General features: G+C 36.6%; 1 pseudogene across 1 annotated transcript in view; it reads right to left on the bottom strand.

Moving 5' to 3' along the window:
• Window positions 1-2,055, bottom strand: part of LOC143538480 (casein kinase 1-like protein 2) — a 27,383-nt pseudogene extending 25,328 nt beyond the window's left edge. The window contains exons 1-2 of the transcript XR_013136251.1: window positions 1,734-2,055; window positions 1,587-1,627 (exon numbers count right to left, since the gene is read on the bottom strand). The product of XR_013136251.1 is annotated as a casein kinase 1-like protein 2 (transcript). The remainder of the gene's footprint in view (window positions 1-1,586; window positions 1,628-1,733) is intronic.
• Window positions 2,056-7,721: the final 5,666 nt, after the last annotated feature.

Here is a 7,721-nt window from a genome sequence, read left to right as displayed (position 1 = left end):
TACATTGCATATATTGATAAGATATATAATAATATCGATATAACACAAAATATACATGTATACAGGTATATCTAGCATGCATATATCGTCTTTTTTGCCAATAAAAATATAAATTATTTGATTAAAATATTAACTTAATTGCACAGGCAAAACAGTAGGCTGCGAAATTTTCAAATACGCAAAGTCCATAAATGCGTATTAGAAAATTTCCCATGCATGCGTGCTAATACCTCCCACAATCTATTCGCTGCAACTTTCCAAGTTTTGCAGATTTCATAACTCTTAGTAAACATTTACAAATAATGATAATAATAATAATAATCCCACTTATCATGTTCTACCATGTTTTCCACCAAGCGTGATGAATCCCAGCAAACAAACTGTTTAACCATGCATAACTATTACAGATCCTTGAAAATCTAAAACTTTTCTATTATATTGAGATTACCCTAATTTGTGTTATACATCATAATGGTTATACACATCCATATAAGAATCTGCATTTCCAGCCATGATTATTCTGCAATTTATAACTACACTATAATTAATAATTTTTTATTCATGTTTAATTATTTTGACCCAAACACTCAAAAACACCCACTAAATGTAAAGCTTTAATTAGTGAAAAAACTAGGAGTGCAAATGAGTTAAACCGCTCGCGAGTCAATAAAAAGTTCAAAATGATCCGAGCTTTTTAGAGCTCGAGCCTCAAACGAATCTCATTTAGTTATTGAGCCAGAGCTCAAGCCTTGCACGGGAAGTTCATCTAGGCTCGTCGAGCCTTGTGTGTTTTTAAGCTTGACCTCTTTTAGACTTCTATGTATTAGTTTTACATTACCGAGTTGAGCTCAATCTGAGATTTGGCTCACTTATGGTACTACATGACCTCAAGCCGGCTCGTTTAATGTTCACTCAAAATATATAAAAATAATTAACAACATACATAAATAAATTAATAAATAATATATGAGTTGAGCCCTAGCCGAGCTCGAGGTCAAGCTCTCGTAAGTCAAAACAGGCCGAGCTTGAGCCTGGTTGAGCTAGGGCTCGGCTCGCTTTACAGCCCTATATGTATTATAACCCAATAATAGCAATTAATCAAACACATTAAAGCACCAATTACGAAACAATTAAGTAACCGAACCAAATTACTAATTTTTATATATTTTGAGCCGAGCCGAGCTCAAGCTCGAGCTTTATACAAAATGCTCAAAACGAGCTGAGCTTTTTAGAGCTCAAGCCGAGCCCGAGCCTCAAACACAACTTGTCTAGTTATCGAGCCCAAGCTCAAGCCTTAAATGAGCCTTGTGTATATTTAAGTTTAAATAAATAATAAGTCGATCCCCAGCTTGTGAAAACAACTCACGAGACAAGCTCGAGCTTTGTAAAAAAAACTTAAAACATGCCGAGGTCGAGCTCAAGCTCGAGCTTTCGTAAATCAAAACGAGCCCTAGAAAAAAACCCTATGCGTATTATAACCCAATAACAGCAATTAATCAAACACATTAAATCACCTCACCAATTACAAAACAAATTAGTAAATAGTAACCAAATTACTAATCTTTATATATAATATATACACTTACAAGCTTGATTGCAACTTCTTCATTGGTCTGAATATTAGTAACTGCAAAAGTAACCAAATTTACACCAATTAATTATCATAATCATCATCAATTATCAATTAATAATAATAATAATAATAATTAATGAATTGATTAAAGTAAACAAACCAAGATAGATCTCTCCAAATGAGCCACTGCCGATCTTTTTCCCTAATCGAAACTTATTCGCAACATGCGGCTCCATCGTAACACAATTATTATAATATTAATATTAATTAAAACCTAATTATTAAACACAAACTGTAATTGATTGATTATCGATCGATCGGTGTGACACGTCAGCTAGCACCGACGACTGCCATGAAGAAAGAAAGAGTGAGTTTGAAACGACGTCGGTGAATGAATTAATAATTAATTGAAAAAAGAAGAAGAAGAAGAATGGAGGTAGCGTGATGACGTCACACACTCAGTCCCACACACATGATGATGATGATGATGATGATGATGATGATGATGATGAGACTTGTTCTCATTCTCTTTGTGTTTTGTGTGAACCAAGACTGCTTTTTTTTATTATTATTATTATTATTATTATTATTATTTTGACCCGACCCGGGTGGGTGCTCACATGAGGATTATGATGTGTTGTTACCTACTTATTACTAAGAATAGAAAAAAAAAAGAAAATTAATGTTTTCATAACTGGATCAGAAATTATGGTAAGTGACACTTTGATGGGACGTTTTGAAACTGTATTTGAAGTTATGAGTTTGTTAAAGAGGCTAACGGCAGTTTATTCGATTAGTTTGTGAACTATCTAGTTGCTTATTGTTTAGATTTTACTTAATTAGAAACACAGATAGACTTCTGGACTCACTCATAGTGGTTTTCATGCACATTGACAATTGTCACAAAATCATGAGCACCAATTGCGGCAAAGTTCAATGGTCGGCTTTGGAATAATGATGATTGTCAAATCTTCAACCTTAATAAATATATAAGGTGATAATAGTATCGTTTGGTTATTGATTTTGGTATGTGCATAGATTTGTTGTCTGATTTGGTAATGAAAACGTTGAGACAAATATAGACACTAGGATCTTACATACTAAACTATAGAAATGTCTCATCGGTTTAATGGATAAACTTAAGTGAACGGGGCACTACCGCTATGGAACACAAAGTGATCAAAACATAATCGCAAGTCCCCTTATCACATCGTGATGGGGTTTTTTCATGATGGTGATCACGGTTTTAATGGATGAGAAAAGTGGGGAAGAAGAAATGTGTCGCAACGTGGTTGGTCATTGCTGAAAGAAGTGTGGAGAATTTCATGGAAAGCAGGGATCGTGATTATATAATGAGCTTAAATACCATCACAACTAATTTAATCACTTGGGGATTTAAGTAATAGGATGAGGTGTCCCAATATTAATAAAGTTTTGTGATTTCACTCTCTTTTGAGCTTTTTCACCAACTCTTCATTTCCAAAATCGTAATTTGTTATCATTTGCGCTTTACCATTCTCCAATTTCCCATTGTTAATATTGTTGGACCATGTTTCAATCTTGAGTTGACCAAATAAACATTATCGATGTGATTTTTTTTGTGTGCGTAGGATTAATATGAGGAATCTTTAAATTAGAACGTAGATGTAACCAAATTGGGTATTTCTATAAACCAGAACCGGATAGAAACCGGTTCTGAGCACAGTCAACAAAAGTCAAAAACCTGGTTGGGTAGGAACCGGTTCCAGGTATGGTCAGGTTTTGACTGGGTTTTTTTATCGGGTTTTGGCCGGGTCGGATCCGGGTTTTGACTAGGTTAAGGTGGAACCGGTTCCAACGATTGAGTGATTTTTACATGAACCGAAACCTGATTCCCACCTGTGATTTTTACATACTCTAGTGAATGTAATGAACTGGAGTCTCGATATATTGCAATGAGTTTAATTGGGCTCAACTATTAATTAGTCTCATGGTTGACAAATTTGGTAGATTACCTTTTGCATTGGGCCGCTAATAGAAAAAAGAGACCCTACAAGAAGTGTACAACGAGCGTTTGAATCAAAAGACACATCCGAGACAATTTTAGTTTTTTTTTCCCTAAGGTTGGAATTTATTTGTTTTCCTACATAATTCGATTTATGTTCGGTTAAATCAATATTAATTTGACACTTTGGGTATATGTCTTTTATGATTCGTTAACTTATGTGAAATGATTATACGGTCTGACTTTTGAGTAACTTGGTTGTATGATTTCTTAATCTCAAACTCGGAATAACTTCCTAAAATATATCAGATTGTTAATAAAGCTCGCCACTTTATTACTATTTTTTTTCTAATGAAGTTCTTCAAGTGAACTATAAACTGATATGAACTATTGACAAAAGAATAAATAATGGGTACGCCTGTCTATAAATAAAAATTTGTTATAGAAATAACGAGTTCTAAATAAACATTATGGAATTTATTTATTTATTTATTTTTTAAGTTAAAGTAACAAAATTATAGTTCTTTGCCGTCGATAAGTTATTGTGCACGACCCGTTGAACTCTTTTAAGAAACGTAATAGCTTATGGGGCAAGAGACCCAAATGTATTAAAAGTAAAAGGAATGAAAACATGTTGATTCTCGGCACATGCTTTCTCATGCTCAGCAATTTTTTCTGATTCCGCATTCAACACAACCTGCCTAACAACAAACTCGGTATCCCTAAGCCCAACAGGGATACCCCAGTAAGGTCAATACGAGCGTAACATCATATTTGCTACTTATATATACATGTATAATTGTATATTATTAAAGAAAACAAAATCAATTTGTAATTGGTACAATTGTACAAACCGTGTATAATTTAGACAAGGAGGAAGTGAGTGCGATCCCACCTATAATGTGAGGTGGGTATAACGTCTCAATAATACTCTCTTTGTGAGACTATAAGGGTCAAAATCAACAAAAGTCAACTCTATAATCCCTAAGCAAACCAGTATCCATGTTTTTTTTTATTTGTTTCTTATTTATCTTCAAGTTAAAACTAATTTACCATTTATAAATATTTAATTATATTTGCAGACTTATACTTTAAGTAGATAACCAATAGTTACATTTTCTAGTAAACTTTACAAATGAAATTAAGTTATTTTAACTATTAACATAACTAGGGTTCGATCCACACTACCGTGGAAATGTTTAAAAATCGTTGAACTAATAACCCAAACTTAGACAAGTCGTTGTAACATCCCGAAATTTCTAAGGTAATATTAATTATATTACTTATTAATAGATGGGAAGTTTACTCGGGTTATCAGGAAATAAATAAAAGAATAGGAGTTGGTATGGGTCGGGCTAGTGTCGGGTAATGGAAGTGGGTTATGGACTTGGGTTAATTGAGATAGGTTAAATGAGAATGGGATTTCAGGGATATAAATACCCCCAAAATCCCAAAATATCTCATTTTCTCACCAAACTCCCTAACACACACTCCTTACACCCTCAAAACACACACATTCTAACCGATCTAGATTCGAAGCCGAGACCCGAGATTTGTTGATAGATCTGAGTTGGTAAGGTAAGAACTAATCTAACAAAGCTATTATTACTGAAAATGGTTAGGATTGGATGGGTTAACCGGACCCGAAACCCAACTGCCCAAATCGGACCCCTAAAACGTCGATTTTAGACCGATTTGATGGTTGGGGTTTGTAGGCGCCGATCATACGGTTCCGTGGGTACCAAAATCGAGTTATTTGGCTAAGAAACGAAGGAGTTATGGGCAAACAGATCTGCAGCGCGACAACTTCGCATGCAAGATCAAGTTCGCCTGATGAACTTCGCCTTCAAGCGTAACTTCGCCTTCAAGCGTAACTTCGCCTAAGGTATAACTTCGCCTACGGCCAAGTTCGCCTAAGGTATAACTTCGCCTGAAGCCAAGTTCGCCTAAAGTATAACTTCGCCTGAAGCCAAGTTCGCCTAAGGTTTAACTTCGCCTGAAGCCAAGTTCGCCCAAGGTATAACTTCGCCTGAAGCCAAGTTCGCCTAAGGTTTAACTTCGCCTGAAGCCAAGTTCGCCTAAGGTATAACTTCGCCTGAAGCCAAGTTCGCCTAAGGTTTAACTTCGCCTGAAGCCAAGTTCGCCTAAGGTATAACTTCGCCTGAAGCCAAGTTCGCCTAAGGTTTAACTTCGCCTGAAGTGAAGTTCGTTTATAAAATAAATTAAAAACCTAATGGAAAATGTGTTAAGGCAGTTATCGAAAATAAAATTTTTCCAAGCTGACCTGGCAGCTTAACCCCAGCCAGGGGCTCTGCCCCTTGGACCCCGCTAGGGGCTGCCGCCCCTAGAACCCCGCTACCAGGGGCGCTGCCCCCGGACCCCCGTTCGTTGTGGGTCATATAAAGATAGAAACGCAACATAAGTAGTAGTAGCTAATTGATACGTGTAAATATTATACAGTTAGCCGTGCACAGCTCAAGAGGGGAATAACTATTAACGGAGAGCGTAACAGTATTCAGGTGAGTTTCTAGCCCCATTTATGTGTTATGTTTTCGGGGCTGTTGCATACTCGATGTGTTGTTAATACATTTATCCTAAGTGATAAGTGTATGCCATATGTGATATATGTGATGGATATGAATGGTTGCTTGTCGGTACGCGAACGATCTTCGGATATTGAGCGTACTGTCAGGTCAAAAATAAAGGTACGAATATTATACATCGAAGATGTATGAACATTACAAATGAATACTTGTTGGGGCGTGAACGATCTTCGGATATTGCACGTATCGACAAGAGGTATGGTTGTTAAATGAATGATGTAAAGAACGCCTAGGGTGTTCTTATGCTATGATGTAATTATTGTATATGTGAAGTAGGTGTATACAGGTACACGAATGGTATGTGAGTTCTACGTTCGACATAGTAAGTTAGGATGGCAAATCCCTCTAGCTTTTGTCGGACATAGACTCGGCTGGTGATGGCGTAATTAAGGACTGCAGGCCTTATACGTAAAGTAGATGATAGATGTAAACGTAGTTAAGGACTGCGGGCCTTATACGTAAAGTAGATGATATATGTAAACGTAGATAGGGACGGTGGGCCTTATACGTGTTACAGATAATAGACGACAACGTAGTTAAGGACTGCGGACCTTATACGTATTATAGATAGGCATCAGCATAGGAAAGGACTGTGGACCTTATACGTGCTGTAGTTGTATTGTGGTAGCATAGGGGAGGACTGCGGACCTCGTACGTGCTATGGTTTAGGTTGCAACATAGGGGAGGACTGTGGACCTTGTACGTGTTGTGGATGTAGGATGGTATAGGGAAGGACTGCGGACCTTGCACGTACCATAAAGGGTGAACATAGGTAAGGACTGCGGACCTTTGTACGTGTTCACGACCTTGAGTACGGGTATAGACGGTGAACTATGAACGTACTCTCGGTAGACTGAGGTTAGTGATTGTAGATATGTATGTATGGTAGCAAGTATGTAAGTAGAACAGAAGGGTAACTAGTAAAGTATGGATATGTATCTACGGATATGTATGTATGTGTATGTATTGTATGGCGTTTGATTAACTAGAACTCACTCAGCGTAGCTGACTTTTAGTATGCACGCAGGTGAGCTGATTACAGAGTTAGCATGAGGATGACACACGGCATGGATTGAACGGCTGGCATCTGAAGAAAGAAGTAAAGATGTTTTAAATATAAAGTTTTGTGTTATGGTATCAAAGAAAAGGTTTAACGTTTTGTAACAAATGATTGATGTTTTATATTCCGCGAAAAGTTTTAATAAACTCTGATTTGAAGAACTGTGTTTATGAGTAAATCCGACGCTAAAGTAGGGCTACCGGGTTCGGGGCCTTACAGTCGTACAATTCAACCTGTTTAAGATCCGAAAAGTTTGATTTTGCCAGCTTTGTAATATACCATTAACCATCTTCATCATTTTCACTTTTTTAATATTAGCTAATGACTATAAAGAAAAATCAATTCAAATTAAAAACGACATGTGACACCAAACCGATTAAATTGATCAATTCGGTCAATTACCCACTCAATCCAACCGACGCGATTTGTTGTTTCCTCAAAATTATGGTCAACTATTCAGCCTAGAATATCCCTCAAAAACAAATCATAAACACTCGTAGT

This window comes from Bidens hawaiensis, unplaced genomic scaffold (genome assembly GCF_021521415.1).
Source record: "Bidens hawaiensis isolate Kalapana, Puna unplaced genomic scaffold, B.hawaiensis_p1.1 tig00000780_1, whole genome shotgun sequence".
NCBI classification, from domain to species: domain Eukaryota; kingdom Viridiplantae; phylum Streptophyta; class Magnoliopsida; order Asterales; family Asteraceae; genus Bidens; species Bidens hawaiensis.
Note: the sequence above shows the minus strand (reverse complement) of the source record. Positions and strands in the feature narration are given on the sequence as shown.